General features: G+C 48.1%; 1 long non-coding RNA gene across 1 annotated transcript; it reads left to right on the forward strand.

Annotated features, from left to right (window-relative positions):
* The first annotated feature begins 687 nt into the window (after positions 1 to 687).
* On the forward strand, positions 688 to 2,447 carry LOC135818824 (uncharacterized). The gene is made up of 2 exons (XR_010553771.1): positions 688 to 1,223; positions 1,903 to 2,447. It is a non-coding gene; the product is annotated as an uncharacterized LOC135818824 (long non-coding RNA).
* The last annotated feature ends 9,868 nt before the right edge of the window (positions 2,448 to 12,315 follow it).

The following is a 12,315-nucleotide window of genomic DNA, read 5'->3' on the forward strand; positions in this document are numbered from 1 at the left end:
TGCAATTTCAGTGCAATTTCTGACACAAATTCATAAATCCACGAGTACGCCGAGGAAGCTCAGCGGATCTCCACAAGAACTTTCACCCATCACCTGCAATGGAATATGGGCTGTATGATACGACCAGCGGCTAACACGGGAAGTGGCGTCATTTTCCACAAATCTCATTTCGTTCACCCCAACTCAAATAAAAGTGAAGTACAATTAGGGATTTATCTTGCATTTCCATCGCCTCAGAATAAATTAACTTCGATAAACTGAGAGAGAATGAGTGAGGCAGCTGGAAGAATTGAGGATGAAAATAGAGATCAGAAGACTCGACGGAGCAATCGTCTCCGTGCTCTAAGAGAAATCGGAGAATGTCCCAATTAGCATTTCAAGAAGACATCACAATTTTCGAAAATAATAATTTCCTTGCCTCGCAACACCGTTCCCTGGCAGCGTTCCCCGGCAGCGCGAGGCAAAGATGTTTTCTGGGAATGTGTGCCGTGTCCTCTCCCGGGCTTTTACGACTCCCTGGGGCGAATGGACCGTATGCGTGTTAAAACAAAATGGCGTCACGATTTATTGAAAATGGTATAGTTGATGCCTGGTACGAGTGTTCAAAACCATTAAAGGGGCACTCCGGCTTCATTTTCGACGCCGAGTTTTCGATGCCAAGACGAAGGTAGGTGAAAGAGAAAACCCCTCGAACAAGAACGAGTCTCCAGAAGCGATCGAGTCGAGCAGGAAGACGACTTTTGAATTTCGCCGAGCGAGCGCTGATGACGTAATGAGGGATTAGCTTGCCAGTGGAAATGCACCTGCGCACATACATTTCACACACTTTTTGGCCAATTTTCAATCGAAGAGGAGGTTGTTTGCTATGTTCTCCCAACGTCGTGAGCGATCCCGTCTTCTATACCCTTCCAGGTACCCTGAAGGTCCTCCAGAGGAGAATTTATCTCCAGCAACGCTTTGTTGATCCGCTAAATTCGTCTTGAGACATATTCACCCAGTGCAGTGCTGATAAATGTAGAATGTTGAATCTGTGATAATTGTCGACGATGGAGAGAGAGGTTGATAGCCGCTGTCGCAGGGAGAGTGAAGCTGCTGGAAGTAACAACGGGGAGCCCGTTTGTATCACCTGACCAACCAGACTTCAAAGCAGCTTGACCAAATCGGAGGGTGCCTCGTTGCTTATCGTGAATATTACACCGACATGAATTCCTACAAATATGCTGGTGAGTTTTTATTTTGTTTTGTTCGTATGCTAGTACCCTGGCCTGGAGTTCTCGTTAGCAAATTCTTATTCCCTCATGGGTTTTCTAAACATTCCGTGTGGTACTGAATACGTGATCAAGTAGGTAGGCCGATTTGGGTAGATGTGGAATTTGGACATGTATTTTATTAAAAAAATTCTTTTCCAAATAGAGCGTTTGTAGAGAAATGGTTGCCCAAATACAACGACATTGCTTCTGCAGTTCTACAACTTGTACTGAAATCCAGTGAAAGTAAAAATGATTCATGACAGTTGGGGTCAATGAAATCTGATCCAGGCATAACGAATGGTGACGCCTGCCACCCCGGGAACGAATGCCCACTTGGCATGGGATACCAAAGTACTCGAAAGTGGTGCATGTTTCTATGTGGCATTTGGAAGTCTTAGATGATCTCTGGTCAATGCAACATATGATAGCCATCATGAATTGCCTCGAATGCAACTCAGACCAGAATTGGCAGTTCCCTAAGTTAGATGCTTTATAATTCCATGGCCCCAGCTGTAATTATAGAGGTTTTTTTGCACATTATTCTTATAGTCGATAGGTTTATACTGATGGCCACAAACAACGGCAGTTCAAACTTCACTGATGTGTTCATGAGCTGAGAGATTTCTCTCCACTATTTCCGTTGTGCACACAGGTCTGTCCAATATGCATTGACCGTATTGGGTATGGTATCTGCTCTGAGAAGGGAATCGCTGGAGCCACAGTCCAACTACACAGGCTTTCAAGAAACAGAGAGGAGCCATCTTTGCAAGCTGATACCTGATGTGTACCGACAGAATTCTCACGAGATACCTTACGGACCACGTCTGGTGTATACTTCATAGTACTCCTTCGACTACTGTCTAGAATCAAGTCGACGGAAACAAGTTCAAACAACTCTGGCTTCAAACGAGCCGTCGATTAGACAAACAAAACATTCTCTCATTTACTAGAGCACTCTGACAACTCATGACCTATTCCTAACGATTGCCACCGCTTATAAATATGCAGAGTGCTGATTGGAATGTGCTCACAATCTCAACAATCCAGTGCTATAATTATTCGAACAATGTGTTCGAAATTATTCCACTTTTCCTTCCATAAATGTTGTATCCACATATAATCCACAGTGCTGCAAAGTTTCAGAGTTCTCAGGGTATCAAACAAAATTATTTCAAATACAGTGAAATTGTTCGTGGACATTATAGCGTAACTTGTAGTTCCCTGTTTCTTTTCTTTGCTGTAAATTAATCCTTTGCTCTCTAGCCGCCGGCGAGTCCAACAGTGAAATTGTTAGTTCATATTTATAATGTGGGCATATGGGAGGGGGGGGGGAGGGTGAACATATTTCTATATAAGGGACCTGCAACTGTAATACCACAGTACAGTTGCCGGCAAATATGTAGAAAACAGAAATGCATGTTACCATCATTGTACATGGACGGGCGCAGCAGGCCGAAGCTATCAGCCAGAACAGGATTTACAATCACCTAGAGTAACTTGAGCTATTCCAGTATTCTCCGTGAGCTGTCCGATTCCACAATGGTTCATGCCACCATTATTTCTGGTAGTATAATTCCAAGACCATCTCAGATTCTTCAGCAATTTGTGCCACGGCAAAAGACAACGCTTGACTCGGTCACTGGGGCTGTCAAACTTCCCATCACAAATGAACTTCAATTTCTCATCTGTTTCAAGTATATGTACTGCCATGACTTGACCATGCTTCATCCACAGCTGGGCGAAGATTGTGGCGTTGAATTCCATAGCGCACCTTCTTGCTGCCATGCAGGAGTATGTTGAGAGAAGTGAACATATTTTTACTAAAAAACAACAGCCACTGAAGAGGATAGCAATAGCCTTGGGTGAATTTCCTGCAGGTACACGTTGTTGGTAGGTCTACTGGTCCGTCTCCATATCGTCAAGTTCAGAAATCACCTGTACTACACATCTTGTAGAAGGGATCCTGATCGAATAATTCCTGGTCATAAAATCCACTACACTGAGATCGAGACAAATAGTCAGTACTCCCCGATTCCGTCAAGCTGCTTTGAAGTCTGGATGCTCATGTGATGCTAACAAGCCGCCCCATTGTTACTTCCAGCAGCTTCACTTTCCCTGCGACAGCGGCTATCAACCTCTCTCTCCATCGTCGACAATTATCACAGATTCAACATTCTACATTTATCAGCACTGCACTGGGTGAATATGTCTCGAGACGAATTTAGCGGATCAACAACGCGTTCCTGGAGATAAATTCTCCTCTGGAGGACCTTCAGGGTACCTGGAAGGGTATAGAAGACGGGATCGCTCATGACGTTGAGAGAATATAGAAAACAACCTCCTCTTCGATTGAAAATTGGCCAAAAAGTGTGTGAAATGTATGTGCGCAGATGCATTTCCACTGGCAAGCTAATCCCACATTACGTCATCAGCGCTCGCTCGGCGAAATTCAAAAGTCGTCTTCCTGCTCGACTCGATCGCTTCTGGAGACTCGTTCTTGTTCGAGGGGTCTTCTCTTTCACCTACCTTCGTCTTGGCATTGAAAACTCGGCGTCGAAAATGAAGCCGGAGTGCCCCTTTAAATTAACTTCATACTGTTCGTCTTCTTTTTGACATGCTCTCTTTCCATCGTCCTTAGCTTTTGTTTGTTGTGAGCCGTTTAACGGTTTTGGCTTTCTCCTATACCTCTGGGGGATGCCAAGTGATGGTTTTGAGAGGCTGGTGATGGCTGTGAGCGATAGTTTGCCGATCGGCGTCGTCCTCGCTATAGCGATGAAAATACTTGTTACTGCGCACCTGGCAGATATCACAACACGTCGGAGCGTCCAGGAGCAAAGGAATCTTGGGTTTTCACTGGAATCTAGTTCCTCCAGCATCGTGTAGCCCGCCGTCGGTGGATGACCGTCCAGAAAGGTTGAACCTGGTCTTCTGCACCGTTTCGCAGTCCTGCGAGGCACACGGAATACGCCTGTCATGTATTGTACAAATAAAAATCACGAAGTAGTGGACTCTGCAGTGATGAGTCTATCCTGTATGCTGCAAAAGACGCAGGAAATGTGACTGACTGATCTGTTTGACGCTTGACATTATGCAGTGGGTCGACATTGACCTGGTTTGGCAGCTATCATAATAGTATCTGCCTGGGTGGATGTAGCAGGTTGGCGTTTGCTCGTCGTCCAGTCCGGAATTTTCTTGTAACTCACGGTGGAGTACCCGCAGGGTTTGTGATCATCCCTGTTCACTTCAATATTATACACACACTATCCCGAGTACTGAGTACTGAATTTGCTGACAATATTGCGCCGCACTTGTCACAACCTACCGCCGCTGCTGTGGCGACTGGTTCGTCAATGGAGGTGACCAGGCTGACTGACTAGCTTCAAGACAGTGGCCTCGTTGTCAACCCAGCCTAAAGGCAGATTTTATCGATCCAGCCTCAGCGCCATGTTGACGATGCTCTAGTGACTGTGTGTCATGAACTAAGTTGTATTGTCATCAGCGGTCATTGCCGTTCACCTTGGTGCAGCCCTCAACAGCTGGCTCCCATGGGAGTCTCAAGTGGACAAACTTGTTGCCAAAGCAGCTCAGAAGATTGGTGCATTGTGGTGTAGGTGGGCACATAACTAAGACTTCCCGGTGCCTATTGTCCAGGCTGTGATGCTACCTGGCATGCTGTACTGCACATTCTTTTCAGCACTGCAAGGCCGGCAGCTGGACCGACTGCAGGGGTCGCGCACATGCAGGCCATCTGTTGCCAGTGCAGCATTCTGGAACATTCTTTCCTGCTGACATCCGTGAAATATTAACTTTCATTGCTTCAAAGCAAGTTGCTTACCTTTCTGTTGTGCTACTAGTGTCCACAGCTAATGGGGTCGATTTCGGCACTTGTGCCAGTGGTTGTGAGACTTGCCCACTCACCCCCACCGTTAGGCGCTGCATCTGCCGCTAGGGTTTATCGGGTGTTAGCGGCCGTCGTGAGTTCCCTACGGGAACGGATACGATAATTTACTTTTTTTTTACTAGTGTCCATGATACAACAATAACCTACTACGATGTATTATTTTCCTTTCTATTCCCCAACCAATGAATACTACAATTATGTAGATTCTCTTTCTGCATACTTTAGTGTGTGCCCGCGCGGGCACGTGTTTGTGTGTATGTGTGTGTGTATACCTCAATTGCCACTCGAAGTTCTGTTCCCCATGACTGAAACACCGTCGGTCCTTTCAGGACCTGCCATCATCTGCGGATGGGCATTATTGTATTGTGTCAGTGTGTATGTGTGTGTGTGTGTGTGTGTGTGTGTGTGTGTGTGTGTGTGTGTGTGTGTGTGTGTGTGTGTTTCATTCAGCTTTTGGACCCGACTAGAGAGAGCGCTTGACGGAGCCTCACGGATAACCCCATCGATAACTCTCCTCGGCGATTTCAACACGAATGCCAGACCGCCTGGTATTGATACCAGCAGGACACACTATCAAACTCGCCATCTATTTGACTTGGCAGGTGCATATGGTCTGGCAAACCACGTGGATAGTGCCACGCGCGTGACGCCCGACTGCCCCCAAGGTACCGTAATCGACCTAATCCTAGCCCGTCCCGAAACAGTAGCGATGTGCCATGTCATTCAGTGCACGATCAGTGACCACTTTGCAGTTCTTGCCAAGCTGGACATTTCCGTGCCCAAGCAGTCGACCAGTAAGCCGGCTACATCCACCCGAAATCTCCGCAACATCAATATAAACGACTTCCGAAATGATCTTACGGCTGCAAACTTGTATGCTTTTCCTGCTCAGGCTAACGTGGATGAAATGTGGCAAGACTGGCATTCAAAGTTTATAACTGTTCTGGATCGCCATGCTCCATTCACTTGCAAGCAAAGCCGGAAACGCCCAAGCGAACCACCGTGGTCGGACAGAGAGCTGTATCAGCTCACTATGCGGAAGAACAGGCTGCACAAGCGTTGGCTATCGGACAAAACTTGCCAGCAGGCCCACTCAGCATTCAAACAGGCCCGGTCCGCTGCATCAAATGCCTACAGGCGTAAACGGAACGAGTTCTTTCGAAACAAGTGCGCGGAGAACACGGGAAACCCCCGTCAGCTATGGTCCGTCATAAACTCCGTTACCGGTCGAAAGCGGACACATCAGGAGCCATCGTGTGGTGTAGAGGCGATTACGTCTGCTTTCGAGACTGTCGTCACCGACATCACTCGGCCATCCAAACTACTCCTGCCTGCGGGACCCCCTGCAGAGCATTCCCTAGTGTCCTTTCCACCCGTCACAGTGGGTGCTTTGGAGCGCTTGCTGCAGCAAGTCAACCCGGCCAAAGCTACTGGAAGTGATGGAATCCCGGGTCTCCTAATCAAGTATTGTGCTGATATATTAGCGTCATCTCTTACCACATTGTTTAATGCATCATTATCCAGCGGCGAAGTTCCACAGCAGTTCAAATTAGCTCACGTTGTTCCGCTCCACAAGTCTGGTGATCCCTCTGTTCCCAAAAATTTCCGACCGGTATCACTGCTACCGATACTGTCCAAAATCCTTGAGAAGGTCGTGCAGAAATCGTTGGTGGAACATGTCGCACGGATGAACATCTTGCCAGTGACCCAATTTGCGTTCCGTCATGGGCACTCTACGGAAGATGCTCTTGCCCTACTAACTGACAGAGTCGACACTGGGCGAGATGACGGTCTAGTTGTGGCAACCTGCCTTCTAGATATGTCGAAAGCCTTCGACAAAGTCAAGCACAGCATTCTTATCCAGGACCTTTTTGACATTGGCGTTACTGGAGGAGCACTGACTTGGTTCAAACATTACCTGTCAAGTCGCCAACAGCAAGTGCGTACTGGTACCGGACTCGGCAGGGTTGTTACATGCACCTGCGGTGTTCCGCAGGGTTCGGTCCTGGGGCCGCTGCTCTTCAGCATATACACTAGAGACGTACCGACTGTTACCTGCCCGACTATGTCAATCCAGTTTGCAGACGATATAGCCTTGACTTCCGCCCGCCGCAGCGCTGACCTCGTTTCTTCTGAGCTCACAACAGCCGTCTCTAACCTAGCTCGCTGGCTAGCCTCCCGTGGTCTCATCCTCAACGCCACCAAGAGTCAGCTCCTTGTCTTTGCAGGATCCAATGGCCAGAGTCCCAACGTTGTGGTAAAGTGCGATGGCATACCCGTGCCAAGCGTCACCAGTGCCCGCTACCTTGGCATCATCTTGGATGTACGCATGTCATGGCAGCCCCAGGTCGATGCGAGCATCACGAAAGCCAATAAGAAAATTGGAACTCTGTGGCGGACACGAAAGTCGCTAACACTTGCTAGCCGTGTACTGTTCTTCAAGGCAGCTATCATGCCGAATCTACTGTATGGGTCCGTTGCGTTTAGCCCAGGTCTCACTCAGGCCCAGACCGACCGGCTCCAAGTAGCACAAAACCGTGGGGCAAGAGCAGTGTATGGCCGGCCGGGGTTCTCTCGTGCCAGTGATCTCCTGGAACGCATGCAGGTGTTCAGGATTGGAGAAGTACATCGGCAGAAGGTCCTGGTCTTTGTCTGGAGGTGCATACACGCCAGTGCGAGTCCATCCCTCCAGGAGCTCTTCGAACGCTGCGCGGATCGTAGGACGCGCCTGGATCTCGCCCTGGGGCTCCGTCTACCAGCTACACGAACCCGCGCCGGACGATCTCGCCCTGCCTCCCGAGGTAGTGCCCTTTGGAACGTCCTACCGGATGCAGTCAGAGTACTGTCGTCTCTCAGCAGCTTCAAAGCTGCCCTCGTACCGTATACCCTCCGATCCTCCTGATGTTATGATTAGAAACTTGCCCCGAGACAGCTTCCTGTCTGTGATTGATTTTCACTGTTTACCATTATTATTTGCCATGGCGACCCCCGTAAGTCCGTAACTGGCAGGGCAGGGTTGGGCCTTTCATCCTCCCGATGTTAGTAGCAAGCACTCTCGTTAGCAGTAACTGTTAGTACTTTGTTTGTTTTGTTTTTTGTTTTTTTTTATTTTCTCTATTTATTCTCTTTACCAGGCGTGGGCCATCCCCTGGACAAACAAAATGGGTGCCTTATTATTATTTTTCTGTTTCTGTTTTAATGACAGTTCACTGCACGCATGAAAAAAGTATTTAGTTTATTAGGCGGGTTACAGAACTATCGACTTATCGTTCGCTGGCTTACTTGTAGTTTGATAACGCTTCGCTCTTCATTGAGATATCTACCATTCTCTTTTTTTCTCCTTATTTTCTCCCCAACCCTCCTTCCCTGTAACATAATAACATATTCGCTGCCTTGTCATTGAGCATTTGTGCTCGTTTGGATTTGCGAATTCAAATAAAGTATACATACATACATTCAGAATCAGATCCTCTATCGTTGCTACAAGAGAAAATCTGTGGGTTCACATCCAGTGCATTTGTAGATTCGCGTGTTTTTCTCGCCACGGGCGCATACATGGGACATTGTGTGTGTGTGTGTGTGCGTGCGTGCGTGCGTGGGTGCGTGCGTGAGTGCGTGCGTGCGTGCGTGCGTGCGTGCGTGGGTGCGTGGGTGCGTGCGTGGGTGCGTGGGTGCGTGCGTGCGTGCGTGCGTGCGTGCGTGCGTGCGCGCGCGCGTGCGCGCGTGCGTGCGTGCGTGCGTGTGTGTAGTGGCAGTCAATTCATCAGCCTTGCAAGCTGTTGAATGGTGTAATCCCAGAACAAGTTGCTATGTCTAACATAGCTGTTCGCTATCATCGCTTCCGCGATGGGCAGGTCTGAGGTCTGAGGTGTGTGTGTGTGTGTGTGTGTGTGTGTGTGTGTGCGCGCGCGTGCGGTGTGGTGTGCGTCTGTATGTATGGGGATATTGTCTGTATCGGCTTTTGGTACAAATGTTCAGGTCTCTGCTTGCATGTGTGAACATGAAATTGTTCGGTTCTGTGCATGCTGTGTTGCATATTTTTGTATGTATGTGTGCAATTGTGTGTATTTCCACAAACAGTGTAGACAAGCGTGGACAGCGCATTCATCCCTCATCAACCACTTCCCCCTCAGACTTGGGCTTACGAGAGTTTTTTCTGCGTACCTCTCATCTGTTTTTGTTTTTTTTTATTCTCTCTGATACTGTATTGATGTACATGTACCTCGATGTGTTCCTCTATCTGCAGTCACCTTTATCCTTCAGTCAAGTTAACGTTTATTGTGCTTTATTTATCGTGCGAATCAAAATAAACAATAAGAACACAAGTCATGCTAGAGTGACGAGATGTGCGTGTAGTAGGGTTGACGCGATGGGACGTTATAATAATGTGGAACAGAACACACATTGGGCAGATTGATTGGGCATCATTGATTGTGCTCAGTCTAAACTGTGAACATAATAATAATTATCTCTGGAGTGATATACTGTAGCGGCTAGCCTCCAATAGGTAGCTGGCACTAGTCGTTATTGCTTGTTTGATATGTGCCGCCAGAACCCCTGTTGTGTCATGCTATAGATGCACATGCCCTATTCTGGGGCATACTAAGGACGGTACTTTGATTTTGTTGACTGCATGTAGACAGCATCCACTAGTAGTTCTCGTTGACCTCGGCTCTTTGTAGGTCAACCACCATTGCATGAATCGATCGGTGACTATGCACTTGGAGGTTGGAATAGTCCACGCTGAACAGATATTGCCATGGCCCTGGGAGTAAACTCGTTTCCTCGACTATCCATTTAGTCATCCAGCATGAGTGGTGCGATTTGTCCATACCATGTTCCGAGCTCACAGTTGTTTGGGCAGGTTTTGAGCTGCACCACGAAACAAAGCGAAATAAGCGCGACTGTAGAGCAAGGAAGCGGCGAGACGGCACATCCAGGACGAGACAGGCAGTAGAGATGTGTTCACAGCATGAGCAACCTCTCAAACCCTGCCGGTAATCCACAGTTACTAGAAAATGTCGGACTGGACGACGAGCCAATGCAAACCTGCTACATCCACCCAGGCACATAGCTGCCAAACCAGGCCAATGTCGACCCACTGCATACCGGCGGTTTGTCAATGTCAAACAGATCCTGCAGGAGAAGACTGGGATGTTGGCGTCCAGTGTACAGACACCAGTCACATTTCCTGCGTATTTTGCAGCATACAGGATAGACTCATCACTGTATATGTAGAGTCCACTACTTCGTGATTTTATTTGTACAAATTCAATAATTATTATAATGACAGGCGTATTCCGTGTGCCTCGCAGGACTGCGAAACGGTGCAGAAGACCAGGTTCAACCTTTCTGGACGGTCATCCACCGACGGCGGGCTACACGATGCTGGAGGAACTAGATTCCAGTGAAAACCCAAGATTCCTTTGCTCCTGGACGCTCCGACGTGTTGTGATATCTGCCAGGTGCGCAGTAACAAGTATTTTCATCGCTATAGCGAGGACGACGCCGATCGGCAAACTCTCGCTCACAGCCATCACCAGCCTCTCAAAACCATCACTTGGCATCCCCCAGAGGTATAGGAGAAAGCCAAAACCGTTAAACGACTCACAACAAACAAAAGCTAAGGACAATGGAAAGAGAGCATGTCAAAAAGAAGACGAACAGTATTAAAGGGGAAGTTAAGGCAAAAATTAAAATTTCACCAGTTCAAGCAGTTGTAGTCTTCCGGGTGCTGAGTCGAATGGTCTTGGTCCGAGGAAGCTGAGACGCTCCCTTCCTACTTGAATCCCAATCGAACTCGCGCACTTCCACCGAAACTGGGTGACTGCGCCCTACTAGATGGGGATTTGTACGCAAAATGTCACTAAAAGCGTTCTTATAAAAGCACGGATGACCGCGATTGGCCCATATGTTGTAGTCTTTTGGACGCTGAGTCGACTGGTTTTGGTCCGAAAAGCCTGCGATGCAGCGTTCCTCCTTTATTCCCAATCGAACATGGTTGAAGAAGCGGTCACGTGGTGCTGGGTGCCCAAATCACCTGGTCACCACGCCAGCAGGTGACAACTTTCACACCAAGGTTCAACTCGAGTGACAGGACTGCACCCAAAAAAGGTCAAACAGGCTAGTAAGTTGTACCCTGCAGGCACGGTGACCAGGTGCAAGCTAGGTGACTGGTGTACGCAGGAGCACGTGACCGCTTCTTCAACCATGTTCGATTGGGAATAAAGGAGGAACGCCGCATCGCAGCCTTTTCGGACCAAAACCAGTCGACTCAGCGTCCAAAAAAACTACACAATATGGGCCAATCGCGGTCATCCATGCTTTTATAAGAACGAAATGGCGCTTTTAGTGACATTTTGCATACAAATCCCCATCTAGTAGGGCGCAGTCACCCAGTTTCGGTGGAAGTGCGCAAGTTCGATTGGGATTCAAGTGGGAAGGGAGCGTCTCAGCTTCCTCGGACCACGACCATTCGACTCAGCACCCCGAAGACTACAACTGGTGAAATTTTAATTTTTGCCTTAACTTCCCCTTTAAGTTCAAAATGGTTTTGAACACTCGTACCACCAACTATACCAGCGGATTGGAAAAGACGACCGTCCGCCATGCGCGCATTTCGAGACTGGGGGTGCATCTCTTGTGGCCATGTCAGAAAAGCTTTCTGAGCACACTAACGGCACCAGTCTAGGCTGGTTATCCCTGGAGTATTTTCAGTGTAATGTGTTGAGAAAGAGAGCTCCGTTGAGTCCTCCTAGCTCAAATAAATCGTCCCCGAATGAAGAAATCAAATTTACCAACCAGCGAGGAAGCACAGCAACAGCGACTCAGGACTCGAGCTCGGCAGGTGTGGTCAGCTGATTCGCCTGGCCATTAGAATCACGGCATGCGTGACTTCGCGCCTGAGTACTCATCTGTGCGAGAGTGCATCAGCGCGAGCGTCGCTGATGTGAACGAACCAAAATTGCTTGTTCTTTGTTGTTTCTTCGTGTCTTTTCCCGGGTGTCGTTTTCAGTCTAGTCTTTTTGTCTTTCTCCTCCTGCGCCCTCGTTATTTTGTTGTTATAATGTAAGAATTGAGACACAACCAAGAGTTTGCGTTGCTGTGTGGCGGGGGCCAGGGGGAGAACTATTTCCATTTCACTATGGCACGTTTATACACACA

This window comes from Sycon ciliatum, chromosome 6 (genome assembly GCF_964019385.1).
Source record: "Sycon ciliatum chromosome 6, ocSycCili1.1, whole genome shotgun sequence".
Classification (NCBI taxonomy): domain Eukaryota; kingdom Metazoa; phylum Porifera; class Calcarea; order Leucosolenida; family Sycettidae; genus Sycon; species Sycon ciliatum.